At 36.2% G+C, this 13,295-nt stretch overlaps 1 protein-coding gene and 1 pseudogene across 1 annotated transcript in view; both read left to right on the forward strand.

The window, feature by feature from the left end:
* The window catches only part of PIAS1 (protein inhibitor of activated STAT 1), a 125,793-nt gene that overhangs the window by 15,341 nt on the left and 97,157 nt on the right, over positions 1 to 13,295 (forward strand). The gene's annotated exons all lie outside the window — the stretch shown is intronic.
* On the forward strand, positions 11,825 to 12,485 carry LOC101413568 (cofilin-2 pseudogene; annotated as a pseudogene).

A 13,295-nucleotide genomic window follows, 5' to 3' on the forward strand; every position in this document is an offset into this window, starting at 1 on the left:
GCATACAGCATAAGTGCTGTACTGTGCTAAGCAGTGGAACACATGGAAGGGGAAATTTAGTAATGTTTGGGAGTGGCCTAAGAAAAGAATTCCACAGGTCATGACATCTTAAGTTGAAATTTGAATGAGTTGGAATTAGCTAGAAATAGGTTGCTGTGGGAGCGAGGAAGAGTACCTTACTAAAAGGACAGCATGCATAAAAAGTCCTGGAGGATGAAGAGCTGTTAAGGGAATTAGTGGCAATGATTGAGACTGGATCATAAAAAATATCTTAGGCCGTGCTGTGAAGCCTGGCCTTTATTGTGAGTGTAGGAGGTAGTCATTGAAAGGTTTAAGCATGAGTGTGATATGATCAGACTTATATTTTAGAGAGAGGACTGATAACAATATGGAGAAAGACTTGGGAAAGGACAGTACTTAGAGTCAAGGAGAACCGTTTTAGAGTTGTAGACATCTAGGCAAGAGATCATGGTAGTCTGAATTAAAATGGTAAAGGGACTTAGACATTTGAAGGTGGTAGGATTGACAGAACGTGGTAAATAGATGCCGGAGTGAAGGAGACGTTGGTGTAGAAGATAACTCTTCCTGGCTTGGACAGACAGACAGGTGAATTGAAGGTTTGAGAGAAAGTTGATGCTTAGGTTTAGTTGTTGAATACTCCTAGGACATAAAACAGAGATGTATAGCAGATGTGGATTTGGAGTTCAGGAGACAAAGGCTAGGCTGGAAATAAAGATTTGGGAATTTCATGTAGAGCTGGCCCATTGCAGTGCTGATGTGCGCAAGGAGTGCCGTGCCACGCAGGGGTGTCCCCCGCGTAGGGGAGCCCCATGTGCAAGGAGTGTGCCTGTAAGGAGAGCCGCCCAGCATGAAAGAAGGTGCAGCCTGCCCAAGAATGGCGCAGCACACACGGAGAGCTGACACAGCAAGATGACGCAACAAAAAGAAACACAGATTCCCAGTGCCGTTGATAAGGATAGAAGTGGTCACAGAACAACACACAGGGAATGGACACAGAGAGCAGACAACTGGTGGGGGCGGGGGGAGAGGAGAGAAAAAAAAAAGATTTGGGAATTTACTAATTTACAGGTGGCATTTTGAAATTATGAAATGAATGAGTTAACGCAGGAAGATTGGGTTAAGTGAAAGTAGGGTCAAGAATTCTGAGGAATTCTCATCGTTAATACCTGGTCTAGCTTTTAAAAATAGCTTTTAAAACTCTGTGCTTCATCTTCTGTGGACTGCTTTAGTGTTTTCAAATTTCACTTTTTAGATACAATGGGCTCTTTTTAAAAATATGAAATTATAGATATCCTTCACTATTCAAAACGTATTTGGTTCATGAGTTCAGCTAGTTAAGAGTTAAGTAGAAGCCTAGAGTATTTTGAAAGTACATGTAAGATTGTTAGCAAAGAATTCTTTCAGGTATTTGGGAAGAGCTCGAAATTTATCATCATCTACATAATACTTTAATTGAATGTAATATGGCTGTGCTAAATTGACATTTGTTAAAGGTAGTTCATATGTTTTATATTTATTTTGTTTAAGAGTATTTATTCTATGATGACCATATGATTTATCATTAAAACGGGGAAACTTAAGAGTAGAGGGGGATACTCTTAATAATTTTGCTAGAACAAAAGGCCTAAAATGGAACTCCTTTGGAAAATCTGGATGTCTCATATTATTTTAGAGAATTGTTCTGCGGAGTGCTAAGAAATGAAATGATAATAATAGATTTTTAAAAAATAATAAGGGTCTATGACAAAGTAAATTTGCAAAATGTTAGATTAAGCGACATTAATGTATTTCTTTCTGCTGGACTCTTGGGACCTTGGATGTGTTAATATGATTTGAGAAGAGAGGGCATGGTGGATTGGAGAACTATAGAATGTTGAATTTCCTGAACTTATTTTGCCACAGAACCTTATTTCTCTGAATATCTATTAATGCTATGAACTTAGTTTGGAAAGTGATGATTTAGAGTATCTTATTTACTTTAAATTGGAGTTGTTTATTTTAAAGCTTAATCAGATTGCTTCTTTTATTTGGAATTTTGATTGGGGATGTCTGGACAGCGAACTGTATTAAAATAAGGTAAATTTGAAATAAAAAATGTAACTTCAACGTTTTTCTGAAAAATACTTCAATTTTGCTTTTAGGGGGACTTTGAGGATTAAATACTAATTTATTGAACAGATTTTAAAAATGCTTTTTTCCATGTTATTTCTTTCAATCTAAGCAGTATGCCTGTATTTGTTTCTTCCTTTCCATCATTTTAGATGTAGGATGCTATGATAGGTATTGTATTTCATCTCACAGAATCTACTTAATTCTAGTTCACTGTTTTTGTTTGTTTGTATATAGCTGTTAAAAAGTCCTTTATTCTAAAATTGTGAAATAAATAGAAAAATAGATGGAAAGGAATTACAAATTTAAAAAAATAGTGCAAGGCCAGGTTAGATTTAATATAACCAATTATAAAAAATAGGGTAACAGCAAACATTTATAAATGTAAATAATAAATATAATAGAAATTAATTATAACATAATTCTAATTTTTATATTCCAGCTCTAACTGTTGGACATAATCTCTAAGAATGAAATAAATTATTGGTTTAGTTATTTAATTTCCTTTTAAGCCATAATTCTTTCTAGATAATCAAATTCCTGTTTTATTTGCAGATAACAATTTGCAACTCATAATTTTAGGAGGCAGAAAAACTCAAAATCTTGTTCAGTCGTAGTCATACCAAATCATTATTGACCCAGATAGGTTATTTTAATTAAAGAGTATGAATAAGAAAAGGTTAAATGAAAAACGAAAACAACCAGACTCCTCAGTTAAAAGCAAGTGTTTATTTTGCATGAAGAAAATTACAGAATATTGATCACAGGAACAACTTGCCAGTTGTACTGAATAATTATTGTTCATATACTATAATATTATTTTACATTTATCCACTCTACTCCAGTTCTTTTTTTGGTTACTATTATATTTACATGGAATACCTTTTTTCAAACTTTCATTTTTTAAGAAAAATTTACCCCCCCCCTCAGTTGTCTGCTTGTCTCTGTCCATTCGCTGTACACTCTCCTGTGACCGCTTCCATCCCTATCAGCGGCACCGGGAATCTGTATTTCTTTTTGTTGGGTCATCTTGTTGTGTCAGCTCTCCATGTGCACGGTGCTATTCTTGGGCAGGCTGCACTTTCTTTTGTGCTGGATGGCTCTCCTTATGGGGTGCACTCCTTCGGCGTGGGGCTCCCCTACGCAGGGGACATCCCTGTGTGGCAGGACACTCCTTGTGTGCATCAGCACTGTGCTTGAGCCAGCTCATCACATGGGTCAGGAGGCCCGGGGTTTGAACCTTGGACCTCCCGTGTGGTAGATGGACGCCCTATCTTTTGGGCCAAATCTGCTTCCCTCTAATGTATTTTTAATCTCATTCATCATGTCTTTCATTCCCATAAAGTCTGCTGCTTTACTTTGGAGGCTTTCAAATTGTTCATTATGTTCTCCCAGTGTCATCTTAATACCCTTTATTTCTTAAGTCATATTTTCCATAAATTCTTTGAAGTGATTTAAGAGAGTTATGTGATTACCACTGAGTAATTGTCTTAAATCCTGTATCTCTTCAGGATATTTGGTTTGTTCTTTTGACTGGGCCATCTCTTCCTGTTTCCTAGTATGACTTGTAATTTTTGCTGATGTCTAGACATCTGAATATGTTGGTGAGTTTACTCTGATGACCAGCTTCTCTCTCTTGCCTATTTTTTTTCCCCACAGCTCTTTTTAAATATTTGGTTCAACTTATTCTCAGTCTTTAAAATTGCCCAGCTTAAGTTTTCACAATTGGGCCAGGGATTCACTAGTGGGGCACAGATTTTCTCCCAGGGGTTGGATACATAGACTGCAGTTTTTATCTATGCAATTTACAGACCTGCCAGGAGATGTTGCTAGTCAGCACACTTTTCCACGGAGGTGTTTCAGCCTCAGCTTTCCTGTGTTCCAGTGTTGAATCTCCAGATTGGAGATTCAAAGTGAGCTCTGCTCTGGGTGAACTTACTGAATAAAAGCACCCAGATCTCTGGATCTCCCCTCCCTTTTCCCTTAAACAGTTGACAGGGAGGAAGATGTCTGTTCCCCTCTCAGTTGGCTGCAAAGAGCCACTTGTTTTACCCCAGTTTAATATCTTGGGGATTGGGGAGGGGAGCCCTTCCTGGCCGTTGTGGGGGGATGCTTTCTAAATCACGTTTGCCATTTCAGCTTCTTCTCTCTGTCTCTTATCCTCCTGGGAGTTGTGTAGCCCTGTCTTGGCCTGCTGACCCCAACACAGTCTCCTCAGACAGCTTTTGGCTCTTTCTCCATTATTTTTGTGAGAGCCTTCAGCTCTGCCTGTTAGTCCTTCGCCATCTTCCCATAATCTTCTAGTTATCTATGTTTTTGTTCCTCAAATGTAAAATTTTTATCTTCTAGATTTAGGAAATAAAAAAAGAATTGAACTTTTAGTTTTATGAATATGAACCATTTCACCTATTTGGTGATAAGCTCTGGATTTTGAGTAGTTAAAATATATGTTCAAGGAATGATATTAAGAATGTTTCTAGTATGTTTTTTTTTTCCAAATGATATAAGCTTATATTTTAGTTCACTTTCTAATGAGTCCAATAGCTAAAATACTCTTTTAGCATAAGTTTAGACCATTTATTTTTTGTTGGCTCAGTTTTAAATTGTCCTTTATTTTATTTTTAAAGATTTATTTCTTTCTTTCCCTTCCCCCCGCCCCCCCCCCCCACCCCGGTTGTCTGTTTTCTGTGTCTGTTTGCTGCATCAGCTTCTTTGTCCACTTCTGTTGTTGTCAGCAGCAAGGGAATCTGTGTTTCTTTTTGTTCCAACACCTTGTTGTGTCAGCTCTCTGTGTGGGTGCGGGGCGCCATTCTTAGGCAGTCGGCACTTTCTCGCTGGGCGGCTCTGCTCTCCTTACGGGGCACACTCGTTTGCGCGTGGGGTTTCCCTACGTGGGGGACACCCCTGTGTGGCATGGCACTCCTTGGGCGTATCAGCAGTGCGCATGGGCCAGCTCCACGCAGGTCAAGGAGGCCTGGGGTTTGAACCATGGACCTCCCATGTGGTAGACAGACGCCCTAACTACTGGGCCAAGTCTGCGTCCCATGTATTAAATTTTTGGACTCATCTGTTTTTAGAATATTGAACATGACCTACACTTTTTCTTTGCAATATTGCTTGGTCCTGTGTCCTATATTTTGATGGTCACAGTTCCTTCTTACTTTACATGTAGATAAATAATTCCTGCTTGTTGTCTTATCACTTAGCCAGAAGACTTGTTCCTTAGTCTTTGATTGTTTCATCTATCTTACAAAAGGCTAATTAAGTAAATTCTTCAAACACTATTTTCCTTACAGTCATTTAGTGCCTTTTGTCGCTCAATTCCTGTCCCTGTCCCAGTGTAACATGTACTCTGCCTAGGATGAGACTTGTGATAAGAGCCATGTACTGGTTAGTGATTATGAGCTTAGGCGCTGGAGTCAGGTACATGTGAAGGTTAAATAAGATCAGCATGTTTACTATAATTAGTATGTAATTGGCACATTATAAGCATTTAACATATATTAGGTTTTATCTTTATTTTTGCTCTATCAATCTGTGTAAATGACATTTATGTTTGAAAACATTGCTAATGAAGATTTCACTTAATAGAATTATAGCATCACAGAATTTTGAAGTTGTAAGGTATCTTTGAGAACTTCTAGTTAATTTCTCATTTTTTGAAGTGAGAAAATAGGCCCTGAAAGATTGTGAAATATAAAGTAAAGGGTAAATAAATTAGTACGCAAGGCAGTACTAGACTCCAAATTCTATATATATTAGTACCATTTGATTTTTTGGTGTATCTGGCTAATGGTAGATGTTCAGTAACTTTTGACAATTGAATTAATATGATGATTATGTGTGTCTCTGAAGACTAGTTTATCTCATGTGTTCATTGTTTGTTCCTTTAATCCCCCCTCTACATGCTCATTTAGGGCCTGTGCAGTTATCCCAAAAGTATTTATTGAGCATATGTTTGCAGAGCAGCTTTATACTTAAATAAGAGCCATATTTTCTTGCCTCTGCGTAAGAAATGTGGCAGTGTGTTAGAATTTTAAACTCTAAAATTTTAAGTTAGATTAAAACTTTTTTAAGGAAAAAATATTGTATCCAAATTTTAAAATGTTTTGAGTTGAGTTCGTTATTTTTAATAATCTGATTATCATCTGGAGAGAGCTTTTTGAAGGACATAGCCATATGTTTAATGAAATGTGGTAGTACATGAATGGGGATGATATTTGAATTATTTATCAAATTGAAGCCATTGAACACCATTTCAACAGAGTTAAGTTTATACTTAAGGAGTGTGGAATCTCCATTTATGTATAATTACAATATTTAGTCATTATATGGGGGCTAAATGAAATTAAGTATAATGGACATAGGGATTAGGAAAGAGGAAAATGATCAGCTAGTAAATACAGTGAGTCATTTTTCAGTTATATATTGAGAAATAAATAAAAGATCAGAAATTAGATGGAACAGGATCATGGAGAACTATGTAACCAGCCTCAACTATTTAACATTTAGTAAACTGTCTAGGTTTTCTTGTTGAACTGGTCATTGCTGACAGATTACTAATCCAACAGCTGCTTATTTACTATTTCAAACTGGGAGGATTAGAATTGTTCCAAAAGTCAGTTTCATTAGATGAAGAATCTGACTTTGAAAATAATGAATAAAATATTTTTGTTGTGTTGTGCAGGCTTGAATGTGTGCAACTATAGAATGCTTAATTATTTCTTTGCTTATATAGCTAGAAAGAAAAGGTATAAATAAAATGTTGTGACTTCATTAAATGCTTGTTTTCTTGATCTTCAGAATTCAGTGTTTCCTAATTGGTTATAAATTGATACCAGATAAAGACTCATATATATAAGAATCTACTTTATGATTTATCCTGTAAACCACTCCAAAGGGATTTAAGAGCAAGAAGAATTATGTAGTGCAACAGGAGATAACTATTCTTATTCATGATTTAGATATGACCTTTAATAATGTAAGGTCAAGTCAAATGAGGCATTAAGTCTATTTAATCATGAAAAAACACCTTCTACAGTATTTGTTGATTTTGCTTTAACCTTGTCTTGTATTACTGTTCTCAGAGTATGGTCCCTGCCTCTTTATAATTGGAATAATGTTCCTATGTGTGTTTTGTAAAGTTTTATATATCTGAAAAGGGGGTTAATTAAGTGAATGTCACATTGTATGTTGAAGACCTCCACCTCCCCTCACCCTGTTCTTGTGTTCTGCCCTAAGAATGCTGGAAGCCAATCTTATTCCTCCAAAGCAGGAATTCTTTGTCAAAAATGATGAGAAAAAGGAAAAGTAATCTTCCAGCAAAATGACCGACTTTCTGCCTGGTCATTCTAGGAAGAAATACACTGGTCTGCTCACTCACATAGATCTTCTAATGATCTTTTTAGCATTCTACTCTTAAATTTGAATGCACACTGAAGGATTCCCTTGCATTTGAGGAAAGTTTCAACCAGAAGAGGTAGCAGAAAAGAACTGAGATTACGGACAGTGCGAGGAACAGAAGAAAACAACAACCAATACTCAATCTATTTATATCCTCAAGGAGAGAAGGAAAGAGACTACATTTAAGAAAAACAAGAATAGGGTACAGGAGAAAAAGAGGAAAAAAGAAAAGATATATAGCAAACAGAAAGAGTAAGCTCATAATTAAAAGTTTAACGGAAGATGTTGAAGATAAAGTTAAAGAAATCTCCCAAAAAATAGACATGAAAGACAAAAGATATAAAATGGAAAAGAAAGCTGAGTAAAAGTAATCTTATCAGGAATCAGAAGAATCAGTGAGGCATGGCCAGTTTTTAAGTAACAGGCATATAAGGAAGAGATCAGAAAAAAATGAAGTTAAGAGGGAAGCAGATGTTGTAGCTCAGGGGCCGAGTGCCTGCTTCCCATGTGCAAGGTCCTGGGTTAAATCCCTGGTACCTCCTAAAGAGCGGGGATATTATTTTAAGAAAACTGCCTAGATCAGAGGGAGATGCGTCCCTAAATTAAAAGGGCCCACCAATGATTAGTTCATGCAATTCAAAAGAAAGACCAACACTAAGGCACAAACATTATAAAATTGTGTTGTAAAAACGCATAAAGAGAAGCTCCTGCAAGAAGGGAATGTACAGGTGACTGAAGGATTGGGGATCAGAATGGTGTTTGACTTCTTCGTAACAGCAACACTGGAAGTCAGAACACAATGAGGAGAGACCTTCAAAATTCTTACGGAATATGATTTCCTGTCTAGAATTCCAGACAGAACCTAACTCAGTTAAGATGAGGGTAAATGAAGAGGTTTTTAGACACTGTGAGGACTAAAGAAATACCTTCCCAATGTACCCTATCTCAGGAAGCTGCTAGAGGAAATACCCCACTAAAAGAAGAGAAAAAAGTGAGAGAAGTGAGATCCAGGAACCAGGGAATCCCCTATAGAAAAGATACAAAGAAATTTCCAAGATAAGTTAAAGGAAGATTCCATCATCTCCACCAGGCCTAGAGAGCAAGCAGTACAAATTAGGACATGAGGATAGAAGGCTATAGGAGGCATGGCATGTCTCTAAGAAAAATTAAAAGAGAAATCAAATACTTCATGTAGTTTGAATATATTGATAGGAAAGTTACACTTCTGGCAGAATTGTGTGGATGAATTAGTAATTGCTTAGAAACCTAAACAAATGGAAAAATGGTACAGTTATTAACAATAAGAAAGGCAAAGATTTACAAAAAAGAGTAATGATGTATTTTTGGCTCAGCCATGAATATTATTTAGTCATAGTAATATAAATATTGACAAGTAAGTCAACTAAAAATTATGAGAAAATAAAAGGAGAAAAGATGTAAGAGCCTGAAACCAATATTATTCATAGTAGGAAGTCAGTAGATACCCAAAGGAAAAATTAAGAAATAGCCATAACGACTTGCTATATAGAGTAAAAAATGTCAGAAGAAATAGTTAAAAGTTGAAAGTGGTTGCCTCAGGGATGTGAGAATTGGGGATGAAGCAAGGGGATGCTGTTTTCCTTGTGAAAGTATTTGGCTTTTTAAGCTATGTGCTTGCCTGATTTAAAAAAATAAATTTTAAAAACATGCGCCTCTTAAATTGCAGAATGCTATTCTATACAGAATGTATGTACTTCTTAGACTTTTAAAATCCTCTAGGATTCTGAGAACTTTGATAATTTGAGGATGTAGAGTCAAGCAGAATGCTGTGAAATTCTGGTTGCCAAGAAGGTAATGATTTATAATAGCAGTAGTGGTTGATTTCTTCCTTGGTTGTAAACATTCATTTTTTTGTAGAGTTAACAAATGGAGATTTTTAAACACATGGCAGATTAAAATATTGCATTTCAGCACTTCAGGTATACTTATTTAGATTTCCTCTGTGTTGTCAACACTTTACATTGTGAGTTGACTACTCTGTGCTTTTCTGCAGCTTTTCATTTGAGTGATGTTTCAGATATTTGTGTTTCCTACCTCCTTCTTTTATTAGTTTTTTTTTTTTAAAGTACTGCATGGTTATTACAGTCCTTAAGAAGAGTATGCAACAGCTGCTCTGATAATAGCAATAGATCCCATCTCTTCCTTACAGAACCTGATTAGAAGCTGCAATTGTTATTTGAATCCAAATACCTTTTTCTAACCTTCATCACCAACTTGGTTTTTTTTTTTAATTGCCAAAATGTTGGTGTTTGAAATGGATATTGCATGTTAAATAGATCAATCTTTTAATAGGCTTTCTGTTTCTCACTTAAAAGGCAGTGGTTTATTTCCAATAAAAGACAGTATATCGTAGCGTAAAAACACAGCATTTGGAGTACAACTTGTGTGTGTGACTTTCAACAACTTTCCTAACCTTAGTTTCTCCATCTGTAAAATGAGCACAATAGCTGCCTCATAATTGTGCCAATTAATGATGTATCCTGATAGATAAATAGATAACTGGCCTGCTAATAGCAGCTACCATTTTTAAGTATATAGTATGCACTAAGTGTTGTTATTGCTGCTGCTATTGCTTGCTTTCATAGACAGTCACAAACATAACTGAGAGCTGTCAAGCTTATGGTTAATGTCATTAACTTTTTTCTTTTCACCATCAAGCAAAGAGATTTTATTTTTATGTGAATTGTCAATGTGTTCCTACAGAAAAACAGAAAAATAATGTATCTATACTGCACTTAAATTCTTTACCTATTAGAGTAAGAACAAAAGCTGTCATCAATGAAAAGTTTATGGTAATCACTGAATTGTGTTTTTTGTTTGTGTTTGTCTTGGAGAATGGAGTTGAACTGAAATGGAATGACATTTTTCTTCTTATAAAATGTAGTATTCTCTGTAAAATGAAATACATTTGACTGATACTAACTTAAATTTATTTTTAACCTCTAATTCTTGAAACATATTTCTTTAGTTTCTTTCTTTTTTTTTTTTTCTTTTTAGGAGGTACCTGGGATTGAACCCGGGACCTCGTACATACGAAGCAGACACTCAACCCCTGAGCTACACCCACTTCTGTTATTTCTTTAAAAGCAGAAGCTTATTAATAGTCTTTTTCTCTTTGAAGTCCCTATTCCTTTTTAAATAGGTATTAAAAATCTTTAAAACTATTTTATACTCTTAGGACATTTAGATGAGTAGGGAGAAATTGATATCCCTACTGATGTTACAGTTAGTAATTATTTAATGTCTGAAAATATCTGAAAAGAATATTGGGGTTTACTTTAAGGTCTCCTTTATATATTTACCTGTCTTCTACAACATGTAAGAGTTTGGGAGTGCGTTTGAATTTATATTATAGCTATATATAACTTATCAGTGTAGATTCTTTTTTTCTTTTTTTAATATTACATTCAAAAGATATGAGGTCCCCATATACCCCCCACCCCCCTCACCCCACTCCTTCCCCCTTAACAACAATCTCCTCCATCTTCATGAGACATTCATTGCATTTGGTGAATACATCTCTGAGTATCAGTGTAGATTCTATCCCTACCCTTTCTTCTGGTGTGCCTTTCTTGTTCATTTGTTCATTCAATCATTCATTCATTGTCCAGGCATTTGATGAGTTTTTCTTGTTGTCAGGCCCTAGTCTTAGATGCTGAGAGTAACATAGCCTTGTGACCTAGAGGACCTCAATGTGGTCATGGAGTCACTTGTATAAGCAGAAAATGATGGTACATCTGAATAAGTGCTAAAATAAAGATATGAAAAATGGCCAGTAAGAAGAGTGGGGAAAGAGTTATTCTAAATAAGTCAGGCCTAATGGGCAAAGGCTGATAAAAACTGGTCCTTGAGGAAACAGTTTTGAAAGGCCAGAAAGTAGGGGAAGGGTTTACGTTTGTATGATTAACCAGGTATATTGCTTACAAAGTTCTTTATACCCTTTTTTTGGTACTATTTTACTTTTTACTTCATTGTTTTGCCACCTGCAGAGAACTTCTAAAGAAAGTTACAATGACTTCCTACCCTAGCTGTGGTTGTTGAGTTAGGGAAGGCAGAATAGCTTTTTGTGTATTGTTATTTGGTGTGAGGTGAGGGAATAAGACTGTGAAATAGCAAGATGGTAAGTGTTGTGTGCTTTCTGTCCTAACACTCACTGTTGGTAGTGGTGTAGTCTTTTAGAGTTCTGCTGTTAAGAGATGTGTGACCTTGGGTAAGCCGTTTCTTCTCTGTGGATACCATTTTCTTCTGCTTTAAAATAGAGGAATTTTCTCCTCCCCAGTGCCACGGGGCCAGAGCCCCAGTCGCCGCTGCACCTGCAGCCCCCGGTACCATGGCTTCTGGAGTTACAGTGAATGATGAAGTCATCAAAGTTTTTAATGATATGAAAGTAAGGAAATCTTCTACACAAGAGGAGATCAAAAAAAGAAAGAAAGCAGTTCTCTTCTGTTTAAGCGATGACAAAAGACAAATAATTGTAGAGGAAGCAAAGCAGATCTTAGTGGGTGAGATTGGTGATACTGTAGAGGACCCCTACACATCATTTGTGAAGTTGCTACCTCTGAATGATTGCCGATATGCTTTGTACGATGTCACATACGAAACAAAAGAGTTTAAGAAAGAAGATCTAGTATTTATATTCTGGGCTCCTGAGAGTGCACCTTTAAAAAGCAAGATGATTTATGCCAGCTCTAAAGATGCCATTAAAAAGAAATTTACAGGTATTAAACACGAATGGCAAGTAAATGGCTTGGATGATATCAAGGACCGCTCAACACTTGGAGAGAAATTGGGAGGCAATGTAGTAGTTTCACTTGAAGGAAAACCCTTATAAAATGACAGGTGCCATCTGGATCTTAAGGAGCTTCCATTTCTCCAGTTCAGTCAACTGGAATAGTATTAGTTTTTTGTTTTTGTTTTTTTTCCTCTACCTTCCCACTGGGCCCTTCCAACACAATGAATGAAGGAGATACTGTTTAAGTAGCCTATCAGTGATGGCCACTAGATTGTTTAATACTGTTACTTCTATGTAAAACCCAGGGAATGCCTTCCCAACATACTTTAGCCAAAACAACTAGTTGTATGCCTCCTTTCAGTAAGCACTACAATGAATGTGAATGTCAATGTGAATAGTTTAGAATACTGCAAAGGATACACTAATTGAATGGTTTGAAAGTATTAACTACTGGTGGGATGGTAAACTTTTTTCAGTATTATTTATAGTTGCACTTGATTGCAGTTCTGTGAGGCTGTGAGCAGTCATATACCTCACCTGCCTTGGCAAGCCTATTTTTGTGACATGGCAGCACAGATAAAACACTATGCATCGAAAGCACTTTTTATAATGATTAATCCCCCCACCCAAAAAAGGAATGCCAATTAAGTTGCTCTAATTGTGTCATCAACTTTAATCCTAGTACCTCAGTGTTCATTCCTGTTACTTGCATATTTTCTTAAAAGAAATAGCTGTTGTTAATGCCTTTTTGTTTTCCGTTGAGCGAACACTACTGAATAAGTGTAGGAGTTTTATGTTTACCATGTGAGTCTTGCAACACTAAAGATATTTTGAATATCAGTCATGATGGCAATTTCTGTATAAAAAAGCCTTAAATGGAACATTGTTTTTGAGATCAAACTCTCTGCATCCTCACAAAAATGGCCACTTTGCAATAAAAATTGTGGCATATTAAAAAAAAAAATTAGAGGAATTAGTATAGATGGACATA

The sequence above is a fragment of the Dasypus novemcinctus genome, chromosome 3 (genome assembly GCF_030445035.2).
Source record: "Dasypus novemcinctus isolate mDasNov1 chromosome 3, mDasNov1.1.hap2, whole genome shotgun sequence".
Lineage (NCBI taxonomy): Eukaryota > Metazoa > Chordata > Mammalia > Cingulata > Dasypodidae > Dasypus > Dasypus novemcinctus.